Source organism: Manis javanica, chromosome 7, assembly GCF_040802235.1.
Source record: "Manis javanica isolate MJ-LG chromosome 7, MJ_LKY, whole genome shotgun sequence".
NCBI classification, from domain to species: Eukaryota; Metazoa; Chordata; class Mammalia; order Pholidota; family Manidae; genus Manis; species Manis javanica.
In genome coordinates this window covers 37872139-37899450 of record NC_133162.1, presented here as the reverse complement: position 1 = coordinate 37899450, position 27312 = coordinate 37872139, and the positions used below count along the sequence as shown (strand labels likewise).

Below are 27312 nucleotides of genomic sequence, written 5' to 3'. Positions count from 1 at the left end.
CATTAGGAAAATGCAAATGCAACCACAATGAGTCCACTAGAATGGCTCTTATCAAAAACGCTGACAGTGCCAAGTCAGGCAATACTGAGGTGAGGATGTAGAGAACCTAGAATCCTCATACACCGCTGTTGGTACAGCCAATTTGGAACACAGTTGGGCAGCTTCTTAGAAACTTAACATACACTACTGTATGATCTAGCTGTTCTGCTGAAATGAAATCCTATGTCCATACAAAGACCTGCACACAAATCTTCATATCACCTTTATTCATAATTATCAAAAACTGAAAACAGCCCAAGTATCCATTGGCAGAGGAGTGACTAAACAGTGGTATGTCCATTCGATGGAATACTACTCAGCCATAAAAGCAATTAGCTACTGATACATACTGTAACATGGAGAAAAATAAAAATAATTATGCAAGTGAAAGAAGCCAGACCGAAAAAAAAGAGTACATACTATATGATACCATTTATATAAAATTCTAGGAAATGCAAATTAATCTATAGCAACAGAAGGCAGTTGCCTGGGGCTGGGGGTGGGGGTGGGAAGGGGGTGATAGGGAATAGTTACAAAGGAGCAGGAGGAGAATTTTGGGTGTGATGGGTATGTTCACTTTCTTGATGGTGTGATGACTTTCTGGGTATATACATATGTCAAAACTTATCAAAGCATACACTTTGAAAATGTGCAGTTTATGTATGGAAATTATACCTCAATAAAGCTGCTTTAAAAAATAAAAAGAGCTAGGGCTGTAGAACTGTAGAATTGTCTTTACAATTTTAATTTTAATATTCTTTCAAACGTAAAGAGTGTGAGGATAGTCAAGGATCCCCTGCTTACTCTCTGATCCCCTCCCTCAGGTTCTCCAGTGGCTTCATTTTGTCCCATTCACTTTGTCATTCTGTTTTTTTTCTTGAACTATTTGAGAGTAAGTTGGTCTCTATTACTCTTAAATACGTCAGTGTGTATTTCTTAAGAATAAGAACTTCTCCTACATTTCCATAGAATAGTTATCAAAATCAGAAAATTTAACACTGATAACAAACTATCTGCTGGATTCCATATTTGAATATCACCAGTTATCCTCACAATATCCCAGGCTCCACATCAGAAGCGTGGCACACTCAGATGTGTCTTTAGCCCCCTTGGACCTGACCTCAAATCCTGACTCCATCACCTACTTGTCTGTGACTTCGGACATTCACACCTGCATTCCCTGATTGGTACAAGCTCTACACTGACACCCACCCCCCAGGGCCAGGGGGAGAGTGAATGACAGGATGTCTGGACAATGTCTTTAGCACAGTGCTGCATGCAGGAAGTATTCAGGGAGTGGGATTATAGTAAAAGCAGCCCAACGCACCAGAGCCATCGTCCCATACCCTCTGCCAATACCCGGGCCAGCCCACCTCTCCTGCCCACCCTTTCTTAATCTACTCCATCCATCACCAATAGCTGTCACACTGACCCAGAGCAATGTGTGCTTCTGAGCAGCTCATTAAAGACAGCTGTCCTCTGGAAAGGATGGCAAGTGGGCTGCAATTTTGACTTTTCAAAAGGTTCAGTTAATGACACTTTCCTTCTTACCTTTAAAAAAGTGCTTCTTCCCTTTTCCCTTTCCCCTTCCTACTGCATATTATTCAATTCTGCAGAAAGTTTCATCTCCATGGTGAAGGTGTCACCAACCTGGGGTTGCCTCTGGCCGTCTGTCCTGCCTGCTCAGAGTCTCCCTCCCCACACTGGAATATGCGACCTGCCTCACTGGCCATAGTGGACAAGCTCATCTTCCAGGGTGAGTGGGACCCAGGGCTACTGCCTGTGAGCTGGCCTGGAGTGAAATCTTCACCCAATGGGGGTAAGGATAGTTAGCCATCCTTAGATCATCTTTGGAAAGTTTAAATGAGCGGAGAGAGTTGGCTGGTCGTCATACGTAATAGAAATGGAAGGACTACCAAGCAGAGGGACATGGTGCAGCTCAGGCTGCAGGGCGTGGAACAAACAGAGGCTGTGTGTGGCCTGGGATGGAGACCCCAGGGAGAGGGGGATGGGTGGGCTGGCAGCAGCCAGAGGGTAGCAAGAGACTGAGAGAAGCTTAGAGGTTCTGGGGTGAGATGCTGAGTGGGGTGCCCACACATGATGGGGAGGTACGAGGTGCCTCCAGCCTCCTGCTCCCTGTGACTCTGCAGGGGCTTCACACTGCCTGGTTGGAGTCATTTCCTAGGGTGCCTAAGTAACACATGACCACAAATTGGGTGGCTTAAAGCAAGAGAAATTTGTTCTCTCAGAATTCTAGAGACCAGAAGTCTGAAATCAGCAGGTCAGGAGGATTGGTTCCTTCTGGAGGCTCTGAGAGAATCTGCCCCAGGCCTGTCTCCTAGCTGCCCATCGCTGGCAGAACTTCCTGGTGTTCCTTGGCTTGAAGACCCATTGCTCCACCCACTGCCTGTCCTTGCGGGGATCCCCCTGCGGCTTTCTCTCCTGTGCCTCTGTGCATCGTCTCCTTTCTCTCTTGTAAGGACACCTGCCCTTGGATTTACAGCCCAGGATGAGTTCATCTTAACATCCTTACACTGATTGTATCTACAAAGATATAATTCCATGTAATGTCCCATTCTGAGCTTCCAGGTGGACATAATTTTGTGGTTGGGGGGGTGGTACCCGCCCTGGTTGTGGGGGTGAAAATTCTGGTCTTCACTATGGCTCCCTTGATTCTTAGTGTAAAACACTGAAGCATGAGCTTGCCTGGATGAGTGGTTATTCATTGCAACTTTGAGAACCTTGTTTATTTAGAAGAATGTCTCATGGGAAGGAAGAAACATGGAGTTATACATGGTTTGGAACCTGGTTCTCCCTGAGCCCCAATCTTCCAGATCAAGGCTGTCCAATGGCCCTACTGGTCCAAGGCTGTTGAGCAGCTGCTGGAGAAAACATGGAGAAGGAAGGAAGGTTTTGGAAGAAAAAAGACATATGGAATGCTGGAAATAGGGAGGCGGTTTGTGGGCTGTGGGTGGTGCTGAGACCCCAGAGCAAGCAGAGATGCAGGGAGGCATGGTGACAGGAGAGAGTTACTGACTGGGCTTCTTACCAGACACCTGGTACTTGGCCCGTCACTGACCTCTCTGAGTCCCTGTGTCCTTCCTTACCTGTAAACTCAATTTCACCAGCACCAACTGAGCACCTAGCAGGTGCCAGAACCATGCAGGGTGGGGGGATATGGTAGTAAGGAAGCATGGTGCTGGGCTTGAAAAGTTCCCAATGCAGTAGAGGAGGTAAGGGCGCCAAGGACTAAGCCAGATCATCAGACGCTAAGGAAGACAACAGCTTTCAGGAAGAGCACAGTGGAAACACTGGCAGCTAGATGGGCAGGGGCCCCCAAAGTGGGTGATGCTGAACTGGGTTTTAAAGGAAGGACAGGAGTTGGCCAGCAAGAGAGGCCAGGGGTCCAGGCTGAGTTCATGGCAGGAGTACAGACATGGATCCTGACAGTGTTTGGGATATTCAGAAAACACATCATCGCCTCCATGGGGCTGGAAGATGGGGGATAGGGTGGAAACTACTGGAAAGAAGCTTGTAAAGAGAGGCATCAATCCTCGAATGCAGAGGTGGGTCCATTGGAGGCTGTGAAGTCAACTGTAGGATGAACAAATTTGTGGTGCAGAAAGATCACTCAGGTAGCAAGAAGGGACAGGAGGGCAAGGGCTAGGAACAGAGTTCCAATCTCCCTGAAAGAGATGAAAAGGGCAGTGGCAGGGAATGGAGAAGAAGGAATGAGCACAAGAGGCATTTGAGGGGTAGCTCGCTCGGGGCTTGGCAACCTCACACGAGTCTGCTGTGCAGGCCTGACTGCAGGTCCTGGGAGATAAGGGATGCGATGCACTTTGAGCACTGCAGAGCATCTCATCCGGCTGTGGTGGCCGGTTTGGACTGGATCCTGTTCAGGCTTTCATGAAGTGAAGCCTCTCTCCTCCTCTCTGGCTCATTTCCGATGCTTTCTTTTGCCTGTAAGCAAGGGAGAGAGGGGAGGTGAAAAACAGAGACATTAAGCGCCAAAGCTTATGTTAATACAGCATTAAGGTTGAAAATGTAATCTCCTAGGAGTCAGGAAATTCCGAACCAGGGGTATCCATGGCAACGCAGCCACACTGCTCCTCTGTCCATTCAGGCCCTATTTTCCTTGTTAAATATGATCCTGTCATATATTATATTTTATCGAGCTAAATGTGTTACCCACAGCATGCAGAGCTCCAGTCAGCAGCAGCATGGTGCTGCAGGAAGTGTGCATGTGTGTGTGCGCGTGCGCGTGTGTACGCTCATGTGTGTGTGGCAGGAGGCGTGCCTTCAGAATTCCCCTGATATAACACAGCCACATCTTAAGCCCTTGTATCTAAGAAATGGAATGTAATTCCATTACAAGCAGCTCCTGTGAAAATAAATGAGCAATCCTGGTACTCCGAATGGGTTGTCCAGAGTGACCACTCCTCCTGGGGGAACACAGCTGGGTCCTACAAAGGCCCTCTCTTGGCACCCCATCAGCCAACGTGACACTGCCACCCCAGGCTCCCTCCTGGATGGCCTTCTGAGGAGGTGGGTCGGGATTACCTGGTCCAGTGGTTCTCCACACACTCCAGCCAATCGAAGCTCATCTGTCACTTTGTGTTAGCCTCCCAGGGTGCACTGGGTGCCAGCAAACAGATGCGGAAAGGAAATTTGATTCTCCTCTGAACCTTCTCTCCCACTAAGGCAGCACAATGGACAAAAGGCTTCCTCGGTGGCAGCAGGATGTTAGGAAGGAAAGGAGGGAAATGGATTGTCAGGGAGGGCAGCTCCTCAGTGGAATGTGTGACAGAGAAACACCTGTAGGTTAATGTGGTGGAAAGAGCACGGAATGTTAGAATCAGGCTGCCCAGACCTAGGCTAACTCCCAACCATGCAATCTTCAGCAAGTCCCTCAATGTCCCTTTGTCTTCATTTTTTCATCTACAAAATTGGGATAAAATTACCATTGACCTCACACAGGTTTGTTGAAGGATTAAATGGGGTAATTGATAGAAAAGCCCCCTCTAAACGTCTGCATCCCTACACAAATGTCACTCTTACAGGGAGTTCTAGAAAACCATACTGGATTCTAGAATAGGAAAACCTATGCTGTGGGTTCTAGGTATTTTGGGATTGGTTTGAGAATTCTGCTATAGGTTCTAGAATTAGTTGATAGATCTAGAACAGGGGTTTGGCGAATGCTTTTTCTGCAAAGGGTCAAGTAGTAAGCATTTGTGACTACACTACTATGACTTCTCAACCCTGCCATTGGAGCTCAAATGCAGGCAGAGATAATACATAGGTACATGGATGTGACTGTGTGCCAATAAAACTTTATTTATAGGAGCAGGAAGTGAGTTGGATTTGGTCTGTGCACTATAGTTTCCCAGCCCCTGGTCTACCATTACCTATGTAGAAAACCATGGTTTTTTTTGTGAATGCTGCTTTTCTGCTCAGAATTTAACTCCCCAACCCTGCCGACCTCCCACCCACTCCCGCACATAACTCTTTCATTGTCTGGCCAACTTCGTAACCTTCTGGAATCTGAGTCACCTTGTCCAAGAGCAAATAGGCAATAGTCTCTTGGCCCATCTCTGCCAAGGGTGGGCAACCCTGTCACCCTAGGCCCTAGTTCTGGGTAGATGTTCAGTGAATGTTTGCAGAATGAGACATGGAAAATGTTTGCAGGATATATGGAAAAGTACAGCATCCCTGGGAACAGGGACAATGTCATTCCCTCAGCAGGTCTATGAACTGGGGTGGTTTAAAAAATCTTAGGTCTGCCATCAATCGTGTAATTATGAGCTGCTCGGTCAGAGCTTCGGTCAGAACAATAAGGCAGGCTCCTCTTTGCAGACACAGGTCAACTTATGCCCACTTCATAAGCCAGGGGCCAAGCTGCTGTCTTTGCAGGTGTGCTGAGCCCTAGGCAGCAGGCCAGATGGGCAGGAGCAGGTCAGTGGAAGTTAACACTCCACAGCCACCCCTCAGAGGGAGGCACTCCCTGTAATCAAGCACTCGGCCATGTTTGTGTCAGTGCTGCAGCTCTTCACACTGCCCTCAGGAAGTCTCAGTGTCCACTGGGCTGGACACAGCATGATAATGTGGAAACTTCCAGAAGTACAGCAGTCCTTTCAGCTTTCACATTTGCAGGCTCCCCTCATCCTCCCTCTCCTGGGCAGAGCAGACAGGCAGAATGGAGTTGTGTAACTCACCTCTGAGTCACATTTCCCTAGCACAGCATTTGCTTTCTGCCTGACAGAGGTGAGCTTCCTCAGGACAGCCAGACAGGCAGCTATTGTTCAAAAGTCAGGGAGGATGATGGTCTCTTCTGCCCAAATACACCAGCTAAGACGGTCACTTTTCATTATAATGGTGGGGAAAAAGATAACAGGTATGGGTACATGTATTGAGTGGGGATTCAGTGGTTCATGCAATGAGCATGTATTTGTTCACCTCGTGGCATGCATGTGTCCTCGGTACAGGCTGTGTGCTGCATTGGTGTGTGATTGGCACAAATGCATGTACTTGTGTGCATTTAAACATATGCTTTTGTGTACATGTGTAGCTATGTTCCTACACATGCCTGGGAGCGTCTGCTGCTTGGACATGTGCTTTTGTCCAGTTCGTGCATGTCTTTAATTTAAGACTCCACTTCTCCTGGGGGACACAATAGCTTCCATCCTCCAACCTCTGCAGATGAATATTTTATTACCTTGCTTTTGCCATGGAGTTGGGCAGTTTTCCCGTTAAAAGCCAGAACATGACACTCTCCAGGGAGGGAGAGATGGAGGCTCTGATGTCAAAGTCTCAGAAAGCAAATCACCCCCGTGATGAGGTCCCGGGGGGTGGGGGCTCATGGATGCTGCTTGTCAGTGCCATTAGGAACTGATGAGTCAGCCCCTTTTTCCTTGTCCCCTGACAGTGTTCCTTCTAAATATAAAGCCGGCGCACCCATTTTACAGGAGTCTCGAGGGAGCTCCCTGCTGCTGTTCCTGAAGCCAGCCCGAAGCTGTTAAATTTTTTCCAACTGCCTGTTCCTCCCTTCAAGGAAGATGCTATGTCCTGGGAGCAGAAGGTCACCATATAACCCAGAATGGCAAGTAGAAGGTACTGACTGACTTGTCCCCATACTGTGGGAATGTGGGCTGGGCAGTCGAGTCAGGGAAGAGCCAGTAATGCTGGAGACAAGAGGAGACAATATATCCCGGCCCCAGGGCCGTCCTGGCACGCAGCCTAGGAGTGACCCAACCCGGTGTTGTACTGTAGCTGGGCTCCCCAGAAGCAGACCCTGACATGAGGATTTAGGTGCCGTAGTTTATCTGGGCAGTGATTCCAGCCCAGGAGTGCTGTGGGGACATGGAAAACAAGACAGTGGATAAAGACAAGCAAATGAAGGACATATTCACAGGCTCTGTCTATGGTTCTGCCTAAGGCTGGGGAGGACACACTTCAGGGCTGTCCCACTAAGAAACTGAGGCATATAACCCACCAACTCTAAACTCATTGGTCCAGCGTTCGCAGCTCCATGGGCAAAACTAGTCCCCGGCAAGGCCAGGGGCACAGGGCTTTGCCACACTCCAGAGGGGTGAGTAGGCTGGCCCGTGTCTCCGGGAGGGCTCTGGACTCCTCTTGTTCCTGTTTCCATCCTCCAAGCTGACTCAGATCGGGGTAGAAGCTCTAGAGTTGCTCTCTCCAGAAGGCAGCTCAGGAGCAGTGACTCCCCACTCGAGGAACTGGGGGCTGGCCTGTGTGGGGCAGGGGCTGCTTGGCCACCATCCGAGTGAAGGACAGAAATTCTCTGGGCCGGAGCTGCTGGGACAAGGAGGGGAGATGAGCACGCCCAAGGCTTCCAAAGCTCTGGAGCCAGACACATCATGCGTTGATTCACTCATTCCACAGACAGGCACTGATGCCGAGGCCTGTCCTGGAGATTCAACATGAATGCGACAGAAAAGGCTTCAAACACCATGATTCCAACAATGAACACAGCAACGAAAACAAAACGGGAAGCCTCCCTGCATCTTCCCCACCTAGCCTTCCTCTTCTACTGTGTGAATTCCAGAAGCACTTCATTTATGCCTGCCTCTCTTCTAGTTCCTAAACTTCCCTGCTCTTAACTGTTAAGCTATCTGGAGGGGTGTTATGATCATAATTGTGATTATAACTGAGCTCCTTCTTACCTTGTTGAGCCCTGTGCTCAGCACACATTACTTTATGTAATTTCCACTACAATGCAAAAAATTCAGTATTACTTTCTGTACTTTGTGGAGAAAGAAATTAAGGTTCTGAGATGTTCTGGTTCTCACCTTGCTCAGAAGGGACAGCGATTTGGGTAGCCCGGTGCCTGTGGACTGGGTCTTACATTTGCCATCTATTTCCTACTGGTGAGCTCCCTGAGGACAGAGACTGACCAGTTCACCTCCTGAGTCCCCACAGGGCATGGAGCCTTGTACATGATGGGTTGAGTGAGGGGCCTTTCATCTGCTTCTCTAACGAGGAATTACTGACTGTTGTGTGCTTTAGCAATCATCATTTGTGGGGCCTGTGACCAGCTCCACCCTCATTTTAAGCCACCCCTGATGGCTTTCCATCCCACCCCTCCCAAAGCCAAGAACATGGGTCTGCCCCAGGGGAAACAGGCAGACATCAGAGCCAGACCAAACTGCTCTTTACGGTTCACTCCATACCACACAGCAGTGTTGTCCTGAGCAGGTTACTTTGCATCTCTGAACCTCTGTTTCCTTCAAAGGGGGTTTCTGCTTCCCTGCCAGCAGTGCTGTAAGGGTGGAACCTAAGACGTGAGTGTCCAAGCAGACTGTACTAGGCCAAGAGCCTGACCTTCAGCAAGTAGATATGGATTCCACCCTACCAGACAGCACCTTCTCAGGACAGGGAAAGGGGACTGTATCTCTCCCACACCCGCCAGGACCTGCACTGCCTGGCTGCTTGGTGAATGGGGTGCTGCGGGGCTGTCCTCAGCCCAGTGGTGCTCAGGAGGACTTGCCTGATTTGCAGGCCTTGGGCAGAGAACAGACAAGTGAGTCTCTCACAGCCAGACCTCACGGCTCTTTGAAAGCATAGCTGTTCCATTCTGCCTTCGTTTTCCTTTGGCCACTCTCCTTGGTCCCACACCTGCCACCAAAGGTTGCCAGAACTTAGTCCCCAGCCAGAGCTGAGTGAGGGCTCAGGGCAGAGGGAAGAGGCCAGAGGGCCTGCAGACCTAAGAAGGTGGCAAGCCATCTCTGTCAAGATGTTAGGCCTGCTTCCCGCTCCCTGGCCGCAGCAGGCCACACCCTGCCACCCTGCCCTGACCATTCTTGCTGGTCTAGCTCTCCTGGGGTAAAGGGGCCACTTGACAGCCACCAGAACCCCAAGCTGGGGCTTCTACTGTAGCCCGTTCCACCTCTTTTCCTAATGGGCCTTGCTTCCTGACCCATCTCCCAGGGAGTGTCCGTCAGTGGTCCCTCTACTGTCCTTTTCCTCACCTGGCCGTGTTCTGAGATGCTCAGCACTGGTCTAAGCCTTTCAGCGCCACATGCCTTTCTCGTCTCCCATTCCCCTTTGATAAAATCCTTCTTTCTAGCTTTATTCTGTAGTACTCAAACTCTGCCCTTGTGAGTCTGGTTTTCAACAGGCTGCCGAGCAGTTTCCACATAGTACATACCATCTGTGCGTCAGGACCCATCTGTGCCCAGCCAGAACTCTGCCTGTCGCCTTGCTCCTTCTCCTGGGGCCTGAAGCCTCTTCTCCTTCCCCCAAGTCTGAGTTGGGGGTGGGGCAGCTGCTGAGCCCCTCTCTTCCCAGCCCACCCACCCGCTCCTACAGCTGGGGGCTCACATGCCAAGCCTGGCATGGGTGGCAGGCGCCATGGAGGGCAGACGACTAGCTGGGGGGATAAAAACCTCCGTTCACGACAGTATCAAATCCCTGGCTCCAGAGAGAGACAGGTTTGCTCCCAGTCTGAGCCATCGCCTGAGAAGGGAAAGTGGATACCAAGAGAAGACTGTCTCATTAATGCGTCTCTGTTTGTTTCACCTGGCAGGCCAAACACAGCGGCTCACTTGTGCCTCTGAAATGCAAACTGGCTCCTGGCTGGGAGCTTCGGGACTGCATGTGAGACATTAGGCCGAGTGTGCCAGGCATGTACCCAGCCAAATCCCTGCCCAGCCAGGCAAGGACTAGAGAGGAAGGCCGGGGATGGCGGACCCACCCACGCCCATGAAGGACTGTCACCATGAGGCTGGAGTCACACTCCAACTTCCCTGGAGTTTCTTCAATTGCCTTTTTCTTTTCTCTGGACTCCTTTCCAAGTGTACATTACAAGGGGGGTACACAGGAATCATACTATGTGGCTATGGAGGGTCCTGAGTAATTTCATTCCGTTTCTCAATGTTTTAGGACCACAGACTCTCCCATAAACCTGTTGAAAGCCACCGGCTTTCTCCAAGAAAAAAAGTATGCCCCAAATTAAGTACATAAGTGTACGGGGTTTGCAGACCCCTGAACTCCACTCAGCTAGCCCCATAGAATCTGTGTTAATAGTTTTCAATACCTCTTTCAGTGGTTGGGAAAACTGAGGTCATAAAGAGGGACCTGATCTGCATGGGAAAATAGCAAGTTGTTGGCAGACATTTAATCATATTTAACATGTATTTGGTTGAAGATAAGAATGACTATTTACAGAATGTATTTTGCAAATAAGAAATATCAATCTCAGAGAAGCCAGTCAGTGGGCCTTCACAGTATCACTAGTTGTCCTTCCCTGGATCCATTCTCTCCTTCTTCCACATGGCAGAATTAATAGCTGAGCACATGGCAGCCTACAGTTTCCAGCATCCCTTATAATTATATATGGTCTTGCCCATAAGTTCAGCCAATGGGATATAAGCAGAATTGGAAGTCATCTTTGAAGAGAATGGGTTCAGATTCCACCCTCTTTTCCCTCATCCTACTAGGTGGAATGCAGATGTGACAACGGGAGTTGGAGCAGCCATTCTGGGCCACATGATCAAGACTGGGTATTAAAGATGGCTGGGCCACAAGATGAAAGGAATCTGGATTTCTGATACTTGTGAAGCCACCCTATCAGCCTAGGACTGCCTAGCCGGTCTTCAATCTTCTCTACACCAGTGTTGTTTTGAATTTCTCTGCCATAGCATTAGAATCGGAATTTCAGCTAATAATCTAAGAGAGCAATAAACTCTGTTTCCCCCTCACTGTGGTGATCTCCCAGTCCCAGCAGCAATGGGAATTACTAGCTGTCCTTCCTCTTCTTCCCAGCACTATTGCCACTGCTTGCTCCAGGCTGTCTCCCGCTTGCCCCTGAACCACTGCAGGGCCTCCTGGGAACTCTCCGTTATAGCCATTCTGCCAGCAGTCCAGGACAGCTTTTCTGAAATGCACACCCAAACTGGGCACTGTACTCTTCAGCCCTTCAGTGGCTCCTGTTCCCTACAGAGTGAAACCCACTTTTCCATAGCCTGCCCCCACCTGCCTTGCTAGCACCATCCATTGCCACTTGCTTTATACACCTTGGGCTCCCAGCACATGGACTTGTCTACCCTTTCCCAAGCATCTTGCAGCCTCAGAGGCCTTTCCATGCGCTCCTTCACAGCCTGTGTGTTCACTCATCCCCTTGGCTAGTGCCACCCCCGGCACTTTCTTCCTCCTGCATGTCCCACAGCACCTTGTCCATGCCTCCATTATAACATGTAACTCCAGTCCCTGACATTGTCCTTCTCCTGTGTGAGGCTATCACAGCCACAGTGCTAGAATGGCTTTTCTAGACTCCCAGGTCCTCAGCACAATGCCAGGAATAGGGGGCTATGCTTAAGAAAACTCTGCTGAATAGAAGTGTAGTGCTGGGATCAGAACTAGAAAGCAGCTTTCTTTACTCCTCTCTCAGGGCCTGTCGTGCCCTGTTGTGCTCTATCACCCTAGTGAGGAGTTATTCCTTCCCTCCTTTATCTCTTCTTCCTGTGAGCATAATCCCAGGGCCAGCAGGAAGCATGAACACAGAGGAGGCTCCGGCCCACCCCCAAGGCCATCTCAGCCTGGGGGATTCAGATGAAGCCCTGGCTGTGATGGAAGATGGAGGCATCAGCTCCCCCGCACCCGGGGTGGGTCCCTGTAACACTTACTTTGGCCTAAGTCACGTAACAGGCCCTGGGGCCCTGGTCTTTCCCATTCCCGTGGGCGGGTTGGAAGAGGTGAGAGGTGGGGTGAGCAGAGCTTTCTGGCACTGAGATGAAGTCATTTGCAGAAAGACAGTGTTGTTCTGACTTGAGTGTTTTTCCACATGACTCCATCCCCACAGCAGGCCCTCCTTGGGTCTTATTTTTTGATGGGTCCCAGCCCCTTCTACCTAGAGGACCCATGGACCCTTCCTGGGCAGCTGTGCCAGGACAAGCAGGGTCTGTTCAATACCCTGGGCTGAGCACCTGGCTGTGCCACCCACTGCTCTGTGAACAGCTGACTGCAGGCAGCGCCCATCACAACAGGGAGACGGCCCACAGGGGCTGTGGTCCAGGCAGGGCACCAGGACAAGAACAGACCCACGGACTGTATGGCCAAGGGCTTCCCTCGATAGACCTCATTCTAAGACATTCCTGCTTCTCTGCCCTCAGTTTCCTGAAAATGGAGGTGAAAATCAATCATTATTCCCAAGGTCACTGGGAGGATTCAATGACATAAGGACATGGTAGCAAGCCCTTGTTGCTCAAACCTTGACCAAGCAGCTCCTTGGGCTGGGACCACCCAGTGGGCCTGCAATCAGATAAGGAGAATGAATAATCACAAATCAATGTGGTGAAGGCTACAAAGGATCATGAGCAAAGCATCCTGGGTACTCAGATGAGGGGCCCCACCTCTGCGGCGAGGGCCAGGTTAGGAGGCTTCAGGAAAGCTCAGACAGGGGAGCTCAAGTTGGGTTTTAAAAAATGAGAAGCAGTTTTAAAAACAAAACCAAAAGAAAGGGCATTCCAAGCAGGCGGTGAAAGAGGCTGGCTAAGGCGACCCATAGAATGCAAGCGCAAGTGGGTGGGACCCAGATAGCAGTGGTGTCCGCAGGAGGGAATGTTTGTCTTTACCAAAGAACTCCAGAGCAGTGTGGTCTCAGGGTTACACAGAGCCCCAGTAATGCCTGCAAAGACCCAGACTCAGCCCACATTTATCAGCCTTTCTGGGTGTACCAAGGTTTTGTCCTCTATCTGTGGCCACGTGATCAAAAGATGGCTGTTGCAGCACCAAACATCTCACCAGCTCACAAGCAAGCACTTATGAAGCAGGAAGAAGATGGAGATGAGACTCAGGGGAATCTCTTCCACCTTCTGTCCTGAAGCTGTCCAGCAAATACCCCTGTCTTAGTCTGTTCGGGCTGCTCTAACAAAGCACCATAGCCTGGGTGGCTTATAGCTACAGAATTTCTCACAGTTCTGAAGTCTGGAGGTCTGAGACTGAGTTGCATGGTTGGGTTCTGGTAAGAGCCCTCTTTTGGTTGTAGACTGCCAACTTCTTTTATCCTCACATGGCAGACAAAGGAAGAGGACTCTCTTGGGTCCCTTTTATAAGGGTACTAGTCCTGTTCATGAGGGCTCTACACTCATGACCTAATCACTTCCCAAGAGCCCCACCTCCAAGGTCCATGGCCTTGGTGGTTAGGATTCAACATACATATTTGAAGGAGACATAGACATTCAGCCCATAACTATCCCCTGTTCTTACTCACTTTGTCATGGATTGGCTGCCCACGCCCCCCAACCCCTGCCCCCAGTTGTGAAGACAACTGGGGCAGTGCAGGGCAAAGGGCATTAGGATGACTGTGACTGGTTTACACTGGGGCTCTGGAGGGCTGATACCAGAGTATCTACCCACCATCCCAAAAGTTAAGGTTCTGTTGGCAGGGAAGATGGGTGGTTGGAAGGGGGAGAAATGGCCTTTGGGTGGGCAATAAGCGGGGTCATCACACATGTCTGGGGTAAGTGGTAGGCATGAGGTTCCATGGACTCAATGTGCTGAAGGGGGTGGGGTTGACTAGCTCAGAGAAGAATTTGAATACAAAGCATAGGTTCTGGGGTTTTAAACTGAGGGCAGCCTTTCTAGGAGCTCTGGACCTGAGGTTGGTTTTTGTTTTAGAAGTAGCACTCTGCCAGCAGTGAACACTACCAAGGGGGATAGAGACACCCCGAGGGTGGTGCCACTGTCCCTCTCCATCTGGGCAAGGCTGTGGGTCCCTGAAGGTGGAGGCAGCATCTTGGCCATTTCAGCACCCCTAGTACCTTCCATAATGCTGCTGTTATGAAAAAAGATTGCTGAATGCATGAGTGAAATTCACAGCCTCTCCTAGCATCAGTCCCCTCCTCTATCAGGGGATCGATAATAGCAGTTCCTGCTTTGCAGGACTGCTGTGAGAATCAGATGAGCTGATGGCTGGCATGGTGCTTAATAAACAGGAAGGCGGTGGGCAGACAGGAGAGGTGAGGGTAGCTGTGAACCCTCCCTGTGCCAAGCGCTGGTCCCTGCCTGCTGGCACTACTCACCACTGATCACACCGAACAGCCTGGAGATACCTGTATGGCCATGCTGGATTTTCAGAACAGGAGGCAAGGAAACACCTGGAGTGGCCCAGTGGGTCTGCCAGAGACAGCGGTGGGAGAGTGATGAGGATAAACGGCTGTCTGTCTCTGGTAACTCAATTAGGAGCTAAAATATTAAACACTTTACGACAGGACATATATCTCCTGCATAACGAGCTGCCTCTTGCAATGCAGGCATTGTCTGGGTGGGAAGCAGGCAGACCCACAGCTCAGGCCCAGCAGCCTCTGCTGCAGGCAATGAACTCACATTCCATCATCTTTTTGGGGTGCTCCTCTTACTTCATTGTTGACGACATTATCATCATCACCACCAGTCACTGCAGTCACCGATTTCTGAGTTACTACGATGTGACAGGAGCACTGTCAGGGACCTGCACATATGCTGAACCACTTTATTGTCAAGGGAAAAACATGGGGCAGCAGGGAAAAGGGAGACTGGAGCTCAAGGATGTCAAATAACCTTGCCCACGGTCACCATTCAGCAGGAGGCAAAGCTACTTGGTGGCTACTGTCCTTTGCAGGAAGCCAGGACAGAAGAAGAGATGGAGTGGCTTGGTAGGCAGGGAGTTAAAAATTTGGCTTGTTCTGGGATTTCCCCCAGAGCTGGTGCCCTGGTGTCCCAGGTGCTAGGACACATGGATGTAAGGCTGATATGGATGCAAAACACCAGGTTTCCAGGATGTCTGTGTCTCAGGGAAAGGCCTGTCTCGCCCCCTCTTTACTTAGATAGCAAATAACTGATTATTCTCATGGGTTTTGAGTTGACACAGATTTGTGATAAGAACAGTGGAATTTCAGGCATCAGCAAAGAGTTAGGATACTCCATAGCACTTCTGAAAGCATATTTCATAGGCAACCAAGCACTTCTAGGCACATGTTTACAGAGCCCTATCTGTGTCTAAATCGGGGTTACTGCCGATACGCGTGGGGGGCTGAAGAAGGAAAAATACAGTCATCACATGGGGTAGGAGGATGATTGCCAAAGCCCTTTTTCTTTCATCATCCCATTTCCATAAGAATCTTGTGAGAGAAATTCAATTTTGTCCCATTAAATAGATATGGAAACTGAGGCTGAAGACTTAGTAAAATGGCATGTATATCCCAGGACATGGGACCCATGTTTGCTGAGCACATGCTATGTGCTAGGTCCTGGCTATAACAGACACCCTGTCTGTCCTCAGGGAGCTTCTGGTCTCGCACAGGGGAGGAAGACACTAAAATAGTAACCACACAAATAAGGAAGCAACTACAAACTGAGATAAGGGATATGAAGAAGAACCAGGTGATTCAAGAAGAAATAAGAAGAGGCCTAAGTAGGCGGGGGGACACCTTCTTAAGGAAGTGACATTTACACTGAGACAGAGGCAGAGTCAAAGAGCTCCAAGCAGAGGGACAAGTATGCAAAGGTCCTAAGGTGAGAAGGACCTGGCATGTTCCTGGAGCTGAGAGATGTGCCCATGGGGAGGTGAGCAAGGCCCATTCCTTTGCAAGGGCCCCTGTGATGAGCCAAGCCTTCTGGTGTGGAGCTGAGCTCTAACTCAGGGTTTCTGGCTTCAGTTTTCTCCCTGGAACCTGGTCAGCCCCAGCTTTGGGCGGTGTCCCCACCCTGCTACAAGGAAGTCCCCCTCTCTGCCTGATCCCCTCATCTGTTGCAACCCCCCACACTGTTCAGAAAGCCCCCCCAGTGTGGCCCTGAGCCCCCTGCCCAGCGTGGTCCCTTCAGCTCCCCACACCACCACCCCTTCCTGAGCCAGCAGGCCGCATTCCTAGTAGCCAGGGAGTGGGGGTTGCCACGGCGAGCTGAGGGAGGGCTGTGCAGGCTTTCAGGAGCATTACATCTGGAGAGGGAGACCGGAATGTTTGTGTCTGAAATTTAGCTAATATCCCAGGAATTTCTCCTGGCGTTTCAGAGGGTTCCTAGGGGGACTGCAAAGCTGGGATGTCTGGGTTCTGGGGGTGGGCTGGCCTCGCTCAAAGCCTCTTTGTCTGAATGGCTCTGCCTGTGTCGATCTGGCTATGCATCTGTGTGTCTTTGTGTATGTGCCTGAGTAACTCCCTGTATGGGTACCCCTTTCTGTTGGAGGGTGTATGTGTGTCTGTCTGTGCATGTGTCTGTGTGTGAGTGTGCATGTCTATGTGCCTGTGAGTGTGTGCCTGTGTGTGTGTGTGTGTGTGTGTGTGTGTGTGTGTGGCAGCACATCCCTGAGTATCTTTGTGCCATGGTGTGACTGGGGTCTCTGTGTCTCTGTTTCGGTGTGTTGGTGGGTCAGTGTCTCTGGGTGTCTCTGCATCACCAAGTGCCTGCCTGGCTATCCATCCATCCCTGCCCTTTGCTTTGCAGAGAGGTAGGCCTCTCCCTGGGACTCCGGGCTTCCGCTCTTGTCTCTCCCTCACTGCCCTTGGGCCAGGGCAGGTTCTTGCCCTCCCTGTTAGTAGGGAGTGAAATGTGGGGGAAGGAGACAGAATAAGAGGCAGGTTGGGGTGGGAAGGAGAGAGTGGGGGAAATGGGCTCCTCTGTATGTGTGTGCATGTGTGTGCCCATGTGTGTTCCTGTGTGTCTCTTTTTTGGTCTATATGCTGATGTGTCTCTTTGTGTGGATGTGAATGTGCACCTATTCATCTGTCTGGCCAGGGGAGGGTCCTTGCAAGCCAAGTGCTGCCTCCAGACCACCGCAAAGAAACACTGCCCTCAAGCTGCATATGGCTTCTCTGGGCTCTGCAGCCTGATTCATGACCTACCCTTCTCTTCTCCCCTCTGTGCGTTTGGTCACAAAGCATTTTGGAGTATATCTTTCAGCTGAGTCTCCCTCCCCACCTCCCCCCACTGTATCTTCACCTCCTCCCCAATGGCTGTGCCTGGTTCCCCCTCCAGACTTACACACACCCATGGCCACAGCATACTTCCAGGGCCATCTCTCAGCCACCCTGCTCAAACATCATCCAGGACTCCCCTAATAGACCTCATGGACCCAAACCTGCCACTTCTGCCAGGAAGTCTCCCTGGACACCCCAGCCCAAGAAGAGGCCTCCTTCCCCTGATCTCCTTGCATTTTGCCTACATGCCTCTGTGGCTGCCACCGGGCCAGCTGGAGTCCACCTCTCTGACTCTTCTCTCCCTGAAGACTGGAAAGGAGAGTCCATAATTCATCTCTAGTTTCCACCACCCTGGTCACTGCCTAAACACAGTCATCTCCACAATTCCTGCCCCAGGGCAAATAGAGGACTCTCAGGGCTTTCTAAGTTCAATACAAAATCTAAGTGACTTGATTTCCCACCCTGCCCTGACAGCCACGGCCTTTTCTGTCCCCTTTAAGGCATCACCGTGCCCCACAAACATGACACTCTAATGCCTCCCTCCAAACTCAGGCTAATTCTGGACCTGCCCAGCAGCCTTCAAGGCCCAATAGGACCACCCGGGCAGCTTTACTGACTCCCCGGCCTGCTGGCCTCTCTGTTCCCTAGAACCTCCATTGCAGAGCAAGGGTCCCCTCTGGGCCCTCCCACTCTGTCAGGGGACCTCGTTGCCCCACTATTCTGAAAACATCTCAAACACATGGATAATCCTTAAATCTGTACTCTTTATATGGTGTTAGTGTTCTAGGACTGTTATAACAAATTACCATGAATTGGGTGGCTTAGAACAGAAACATATTCTCTCACCGTTCTGAAGGCCTAAAGTCTGAAATCAAGGCTGGGTCACACTTTCCCAGGTATCTCAGGAGAATCCTTCTTGCTTCTTCCAGCTTTTGGTGGTCGCCGGCAATCCTGGGCCTTTCTTGGCTTGTAGACACATCACAGCAATTTCTTCTTGTGTCTTCACATGGCATTCCCGTGTCTCTCTGTGTCTCAGATCTCCTTATAAGAACACTAGTCATTGGATTTAGGGCCCACCCTAAGTCCAAGATGATCTCACCCTGAGATCCTAACAATTTCATCTACAAAGGCCTTGTTCCCAAGGGGATATTTTATATTCACAGGTACTAGGTGTTAGGATGTGGGCATATGCTTGGGGGGTGGGGAGACAATTCAACCTACTTCATGCAGTTATAGTGCTAGAAACTCAAAAATAGCTCAATGGCCAAAGCAGTTGATGATTACAAGTAATAGACCCCAGGCTTGTCTGGTTAGAGGTCCCTTAACACAGTACGGCGATGGCCTCCAACCTGGTCTCTGTAGGTGACACACCTGTGGGACAGACAGCCCCCCCTCCCTGTGTGCGCTGGCCTATGAGCAGGTCAGGGGTGAGTGATGAGGCTGCTGAGGAAATGTAGAAGGAAGGATGGGGTGTGCACTCAAAGCTGCCTGCTGCTTTCCCGAACAGTCAAGGCTTCTGCACTTGTGACACTGAAGAGTGGATCCTGGCCAAGCGAAGAAGACTAGCTCAGAAAGCAAAAAGGGAGCCAGCGCTTCCAAGCCTTTGAAGCAAACCTTTGCCCAGGATGTGAATGGTGGGTGGCAGAGTCCAGGTTCCAGACCCTTGTGCTAGTCCTCATGGATGAAGTGGCCTTGAGGGAGGCTTCCCACCTCTCTGGGTATCACCTGTATGGTGGGATTGCTCATTCTGGCCCTGCCCACCTTGTGGTTACTGTGAGGCTTGAATGAGCATGTGGGGCCAAGCCAGGCCAGGCCTGTGAGGGCCAGAGCTGCTTCCGTAGTAAAGAAAGTAGCCACATTCAGCTAGAACAGCAGCAAGCCACTTGATTTATCTGACTTCTTTAACCCACAGATCTGAAAGGCGGCAAAGTGGCCTTGCTGTGCCCCTACTATGTGCCAGGCACTTTAGTAGGCCCTGGCCAGAAGTATCTCGTTTAGCTGTACCAAGGGTCCTGCGTGGTATAGGTGTTAGGAAACCCATGTCTTTTCAGAAGAAGGAAGTGGAGCATAAAACTAACCAAGGTCACATTGCCAGAAAGCTTTCAAGTGTTTAAAAAGAAATCACAAGAAAATGGTCTGAGCTGAGGGCCAGGGCAACAAAGAGGCAGGTTTAGAAGCTCAAGTTCAGTAGGAGACCTGGATCGAAGTCTTATAGTCAAAATACATACATAAGCCACTGATCTCCCTGGACGGGATTCAGGCCACCTTTCATTATTTCATTGACTCAGGAGCCAAAACAGCTACATGTTATCATTCCTCAGAAATCCATAAAAGGGATGGAAAAAGCTGGTGCTTGTGGGGAAAATGGATGAGCATTTAAATTCAACTGTGGGCCCCCATTGCTCTGGGATGGGGCCCTAAGATATCACCTACTGGGGCTCAGGATCCCCTGCAGAGCCGTGGAGAGGCACTTTGCCTCCAGGTCCCCAGTTCACATCCACAATCTCTTTTTCCCAGCCTGCAGCCCCAGGCCCACCTGACCACACCCTCCGCTGGCCTCCTGCAGCTTCTGTGCCCCCTAATCCCACCCACCCCAGCTGGCTGTCCTGAGTTGCTTCTGCGTGTTGGTGTGCCTGGCCTCCTGCCCCAGACTGGGAGGTCCGTAAGGTTGGCTGCATTCTCCTGGCCATCCTGGGCCTGCAGACGACCACACTCGCAGGAGGCTCTCCCTCTGCCCTCGACCAGGGCCTGGCCTGGCATTTCCAGCTTGTTCTTCTTGGCTGGAACAAGGATGTGGGCTGACCTTCGGGTGTGGGCTGTGGCCTGGCCTCAGGTGTTGACTGTGAATCATAGGATGCCTGTCTTTTGAGTGTGCGAGACTCAGGGACTCACAAGCTTGATGGTTCTATAGCCTCCATGAGTGTAAATCTGCCTGGGCTGGGCCCTGGGCCAGTGCAGATTGTGACAGGCTGCCTGGGATTCAACCTTTCCAACAAGCTCCACTTTACAAAGTGCAGACACTCTGCAGACTCATCTTGAGGCACCAGGCTCTCCCTCATAGATAGGTAAACGGGGGCCCAAAGGGGGCAGTGAGTTACCTGAGATTACAAAATGAAAGAGAGTAGCTCAGAAGGACTCCACTGTTCTGTCACCTGTTCTGGGGTTTACAAACTCACGTGCCTCAGGGATTTGAAAAACAAAAGCATCAGTGCCAGCAAACCTCCCCAGGCTGCCTGCCTTACACACTGCATGTGGTAGGGACCCTGCCTTCACACTCCTGAATGCTGGGGCCAGAACAGGTCCCTCCTGATTCCAGCCCCACTCAGGAAAGGGCCCCAAGGTGACAGGCTATGCTTTCTGAGAGGCAGCATGGAGAACGTGGGCCTTAGAAACCAGCAAACTTGGGGGCCAATGTCAGCTTCTGTCCACAGTAACTGCTCCCAGCCTGTTTCCTTACATATGAGGTGAAGATAATGACAGCACAGACCACACAGGAACTTTGTGCTTATGGAATGGGATGCTGAGGCAAGACCCTATCCAGGGCAGTGGCTGCCAAGAGGGGTCCCCCTCCTGGTGCCCGCTGCTCCGACTGCTGCACTATACATCCTGGCCACTGCCAGAGGCTCTTAAGTGCTGCCCACACTGACCACTGTCTATTTGAAACTCAAAGCTCTCTACCTTGGCTGGGCCCCCTCTCCCACCCTTCTCCTGATTTCCTGCTTCCTCTTTTGCTCAAACTTTGGCTCTTCCTGGAGATGCCTGGCTCCAGAGCAGCAGCTTCTCAGCAGACAATGTAGGGATGGGACATAGATTTTATCTCAAATACAAGCACTGCTAGACTGGCAGTGGCTGCCTGGAGCACTGTGGCCTGAGAGGTGCTCTGAGATAGGTCCACATGCAGGGGAAGGAAGTGCTGTGGTCAGTTAGTGATGTCTGCTAAGGGGTGGGGAGTGCACGCACCTGTACATGCTATTTACCATCCCCTGTAGAACGGATATGTCATTCAGGCAGCAATTCTGACAGCTAGTGATAGCCCATTTTCTTAATCAGTGACTCCTCAAAGCCACACAGTGAGGTCAGAGCGAATGCCACCATGTGATAGGTGAGAAAGTCTGAGACACAGGGAGGTGAAGTGACTTGCCCGAAGTCCCCACCAAGCACCAAAGCAGGACTAGAGCCCAGTTTTGCCTGAGCCCCATTCGCTTCATTTGCCTGCTGACTTCATTTCTCTTTATCCTAGAATGCCCAAGGTCTGGGGTCAGGGGATAACCCTTGGCATGCCCGGACTTGGCTCGTGCAGGGCTGCAGTCCTGACTCCCTGAGCTCATCCACCCATATTTCAGAGATAACACCGGCCTCAGTATCTCCAGGCCCAGCATGTTCCTGGGAAGTGCTTCCCCATTTTCAGGCCTCAGTTTCCCATCGATAAAGCATTGGGAATGGTGCCTTCTATCAAATTAATGGCCAGATGGAGTGCTGGCCTCCCAGGAGACCCATCACTGCTCTTACCTCTGTCCTCCTCTTCCCTCCTGTCTCTGACAGATCTGACCCCTGCCAGCTCCCAGAGAAGAGCCTCTGACCCCTCGTCAGCCTTCCTCATGGCCTGTGGCTTATTTACAGGCCTGCAGACAGCCCCATGAGCAGCATCCCGGTGGCCTGCAGAAGGGGAGGAGAAGGGGAACCTGGCACAGGCCGGCACTCACTACACTGGGACTCTGCCTATGCTGCCAGCTACAGGAAAACATTGCTCTGATGTCAGAGCGCCTCAAGCCACCTAGTGAGGCCAGGCTGGACCCAGGCCACTGCTGTGCTCCACGATCTGGGGGCAACACACTCTCCTGCATGCCCAGTGACTCAAACCTCAGCTTCTGCACAGTGAGCCACAGGGCCTGGTGGCACCTGCCCCACATCGTGTCACCTGGTGGGAGAGAGTGGGATGAGATAACGTCTGGACTGGGATCAGGCAGTGGTGAAAGAAAAGCTCTTTGCACGTGTGGCTGAGCATTCACTTATTTATTTATTTTTGTTTGCAGCTCTCAGTCCAGCACTGCAAACCAGGTCATGGGAGGGAGAAGTTCATGTCTTCCCTGCAGCCTGACTTTCCACGAAAAGGCCCCAAGGCTACAGTTCTTGGGTTTCTCAGCAAAAAGCAGCACTCCAGTCATTTGCTTAGAGGTCAAAGAATATCTTTGGACCAGAAAAGGCAATATGCCACCCAAGAACATGAGCTTTGTTGGGGGTGGAAGGTGTGTGTGGGGGGGGTCCTAGGAACAAGGTTGAGACAGCAAGGGGAAAAAGCAGAGCATTAATCTAGCACTTACTATGTCCTAGGTCTGCTAAGGATTTCATCTCAGTTGGCTCATTGGTCCTTAAAATGATGAATCTGGGCCAGATTCTCAATCCCTTCTATACAGAAAGCCTGTAAACATCGTCAGTGGTTCTGCTTTAATGATTCTGGGTGGGTCCCAGGCCTGCTATGTTTTTAAAGCTCTCCAAAGGATTCTAATGTGCAGCCTGGGATAAGAGCTGTGGCCTAAGGCAGTGCTTCTCAAACTTCAGCTCTCATGAATCTTGTTAAAATACAGATGCCAATTCAGCAGCGCTGGGGTTGAGCTGTCTGTATTTCAATCCAACTCCCAGGAGATGCCAAAGCTGCTGGTCCTTGGGGCTACACGTTGAGTAGCAAGTGTGTAGCTGGTCATCTCCATGAAGGCAAAGACTCTTATCGGTTCACTGCTGGATGCAAAGCACCACCAACAGCCCTAGGACAAAGTAACTGCAAGATAAACATTTGTCAAAGGTGGAGGCAGGCGCTGTGTGGCTACCATTTAATGCACTAGAAAGCTGAGGTGTACGCCATGCCACAAGGAAGGTAGGCTTGAGAGTTGCTGACCTGCTTGTGAGGTTGCCAGCTCAGTGGCCACCAGCTTTGAGGCTCTGGGATGCCAGTGGGGAAGTAAGGACTCAGGCCCCGGGATTTGACTGCCTCGGTCCAGATCCTGCCTCCAGCACCCACCAGCCAGCCAACTGGCCTCAGGAGGTGAGGATGGGCTGGGTGACTTTGCACAAGTCACTTAATGTCTCATTCACTCCATTTTTCATCTCAAAGGTAGGAGCAATCACAATTTTAATTCCTATGGGTTATTTTTGAAGATGAAGTGAGATGATGCACAGACTGGATATTAGATGATATTAAGAATTATTACTTACATTTTTAGGTATGATAATAGGTTTTGCTTCCATTTTTTTAGATTTTGTATCTGGTAACAATGCATACTGAGATATTTACAAGTTGAAATGACACAGCATCCAGGATTTGCTTTAGCCTTTCCAGCAAAATGGGAGGGAGGGTAGAAGAGAAGACAGAAAAGGAAGAGGAAGAGAAGAAAGTCTGAGGGATGGATGGGAAAAAAATGGCAAACGCCAATCATTACTGAAGCTAGGTGAGGTCCCAGGGGTTCACTGTCTATTTTTGTATACCTTTGAACATTTCCACAAAGGTTCACAATAGTAAATTAAAAAGTGATGAAGTGGGTCACATGCTTGGCTTGGCCTCTGATTTGTAGTAAGTGCTTACTGAGTGAAAGCCCTTGTTCCTTCAAGATGAGATGGTCTGTGATCCTGAAGGAGAAGTGGCAGGGATGACAGGGCCCACACCTAGTGGCCGCCAGCACTGAGTGACATGCCAGGCGTTGTCAGCAGGAACAAAGCTGAGATTTGAAACTGCGCCTTCACATGCTCAGCCCACAGGACCACACAGCTAGAAAAGCAGGTTTGCCTTTTGGAACAGTTAGCTGTAGGGGGTGATGGTAAAAATAATAACCACTACTGAGGACTGGCTGTGCCAGATCTTTTGTGTACATTACATTACTTAATCCTCACAGAACCTTCTGAGGCAGGGGCTGCTCTTCCCACTTCCCAGGTAAGCAAAGAAAGGTTCAGATTGTTGACATACCTGGCCACTGGCTGTCACTGGGCATCACAGCACTTAGGCAACAGCCACTCTTCCCACCCTTCCCTCATCTGCCTCATTTAATCTGTGGCCTGCTTGGGCTCCAGTGTCTCACCCTGGTCTCAGCTCCTGGGGGCACAATCCTGCCAGCCTGTTTGCAGCTGAGGCCAGTGCCTGCACTCCCAGGGTAGACATGCAGTCACCCGCTCTTGTCTGCCTGCTGGGCCCTGGCAAGGGTGCCCTGGCTCTCAGAGGGGACAAGCCCTGCCACTCTTCCCCTCCCTGTCTGAACCCAGCAAGGTAGGATTTCCGTCCCAGGCCTGGCTGTTACAGACACAGGGCTGCTGGCTCCCCTGGGCTGCACACCAAGTCCTGCTGCAAACTCCACCATGAATGGCAACCATTCTTTGCCTAAACTCAAGCTTGCCACCACTGCACAGCCTGGGAAGGGAGACCTCAGCTTCTCCGGGCCTGTAAACACAAAGCCACACACACAGCAGGGCCCCAGCAGCCAATAAATCTTGGCCCCAGGGTTCTCTTAAAGGGGCAGAGCTGGGGAGGGACATCAGGCCAGGCCCTAGGTAGCTCAGGGGTACTTCACAGTCAGCACTCCACCCGCCTTCCTCATCCCAAACCCAAAATGTGGAAGGAAGGCAAGCATTTAGCAGGCACTTTCCCCATAAGCCTTTTTCTCTTGTTTTATAACATCTACCTTTTCTTATCTCTCTGTTTTTTGTTTTTTTTTTTACCTCTGCTGCTCACCTCAGGCACTGGATAACAAGGAAATCAGCCAGTAGGAACAAACACAGTTCATTTTCTGGAACCTGGAGCCACTGGGCTCTTGGAAAAGCAGAAGTCTCTTGGACTTTGCACCAGGCAAGCCCCAGGGAAGTGAGATGGACAGTCAGGATCAGAGGGGCAAGCAAGCCCAGCGTGGTTGTATGTTTTCCAGAAGCAGTCTGTCTTGAGCAAGCCTAGTAGCCACTGGGGAGGACACGGAGATGCGCGGTGCTGGGAGGGGAGAGCTGGACATGGCTTTGGTGATGACAGCATTGCATTCCACCCCAGGGAAAAGTGAGGCCAGAGAAGTCTAACCAGGTGGGAAGCTCACCAGGCAGTCCATGGCAGAGCAAGGCTAGAAGCTCTTCTCCCTGAGAAGCATTGTGGTTTATTTGTTCTTTAGATATAAATATTCTTGATGTGCAGAGGCTGATACTTACCCGCATTCTTCTAGAAATGGTGCATTCAGTTCTTTCTGGGATCAAGTTCCCATGTGTTCACAAACCCACCAGACAAAATGTCTTTTCAAAACGTCTGCACAGTGCCCCACAGCATGCATCCTGGCAGGCAGTCTCTGTGGTGCTCCCTGGCCCTCGCAGCACTGTTACACACAGGTGCTGGGGAGACATAGCTCCTACCATGAAAAGCGTGAAATCTGGGTGGAGATCAAAGCCCTCAGTGCCCAGGCACTGGGTAGAAAGTCACTGTTACCCATGGGCAGAGGACACAGGGGCCAGGTGAGCAAGTGGGTGGGGAAGGCTCCCTTTCCCGAGGGGAGAGATATGGGCCTGTTGAAAAGAAGGGATCAACCGGATTCCAAGGGTCAGAACTGGAGAGGGGGCCATGCTCGCAGAACACCCAGCTCCTGCCAAGCACGGGGACCGGAAAGCCCACAGTGTGTGCCTCCTGGGGAACGTGAGGGAGAAGACTATGTCAGTGGGAGGAAGAGGGCCATGAGGTAGCCTGGTCCCAGGCCACTTTTCCAGCCTTCGAACCCATCAAGGCACAGCGCCCTCTGTGAGTTCCCCAGAGTCCCAGACTCTCATTCTGGAGATGAGCAAGCTGAGGCCACAGAACAGAAGGTCACTGTCCAGGGTCTCCTGGTAACTGGGGTCAGTCCAGATCAGGAAAGTTGCCTCTGAGCCTTGCCTTGGATGTGTGATTTTATTACCTCTGTATATGCAACTGGTGACTGTGGAAATGGAGGTGTTTGCTTGTGTTTTGAGGAAATGATTAACTCCCAAACTGCTGACCTTTGTTACCTGGTGGCCAGAGTTCTATCCACCTGGCTGGTCACCTGGGCCAAGGAGGGCTTGAGAAAGAGCCAGAGCCTCTGCCCCTAGCCAAACTATCTGCCCTGGCTGACCTCTGCCTCCTGGAACCATGAAATGTCCAAACTGGAAAGGCTGAGAGAGTACCCGCCCCTTGCTCACAGAGAATGTTAAGGCCCAGACAGGCAAAGGGACGGGGCTGAGGTCCCACAGCTGATGGGAGACATGTAAAGATGTCCCCAGACACTGCTACTTCAGGGTTGTCTTCTCGCCCCACAAAATGGCTCCCTTTGTGCCACTTACTCAGACCCCCAAGGCTGGCCACACGTGACTGCAGGCCATGATCAAGGGAGAATAGATGCCCAGAAAAGGGGAATCCAAGCTTCCTCCAAGCCTTGAGCAGGATTTCCCCACTCACCAGTTGCCTACACAGGGATAATAAAGCCCCACATCCGAGGCAAGTCTCAGTGGCAACTTTTTTGATCTGGATTGACCCCAATTATCCAGCATGCAGCACATCTTGAGAAGCAAAGAGATGATCTGTCCACAAAGCAATGATGGCTCAGAGCTGACTCTGCGCAGCCCAGGTATCATTGTGGGATTTTCCTCTCTGACCTTCTTCATGCCTCACAATATCCATGGCAAGGCAGACATTGTCCTGCCCGTTATGTGGATAAGGAAAGTGAGGCTCAAAATTAGGAATAAAGAACACACAATTTTTAAATGGCACAGCTAGGGTTCCAACCCAGCCAGTCTGACCCTGGAGTTTGTGTTTCCTCTCTTTCTCCCTCCCCACATAGTCCCTGCCCCTGTGAGTTCAAGTTCCAGCAAGAATATCCCAAACCCTAAGGACAGGGTG

General features: G+C 50.9%; 1 long non-coding RNA gene across 2 annotated transcripts in view; it reads right to left on the bottom strand.

Annotated features, from left to right (window-relative positions):
- Window positions 1-260: 260 nt before the first annotated feature.
- Window positions 261-27312, bottom strand: part of LOC108393492 (uncharacterized) — a 207160-nt gene continuing 180108 nt past the window's right edge. The window contains exons 5-6 of one of the 2 annotated variants that reach the window (XR_012133152.1): window positions 4603-7851; window positions 261-4002 (exon numbers count right to left, since the gene is read on the bottom strand). This is a non-coding gene — a long non-coding RNA (uncharacterized lncRNA). The remainder of the gene's footprint in view (window positions 4003-4602; window positions 7852-27312) is intronic. The other variant, XR_012133153.1, reaches the window with a different exon arrangement.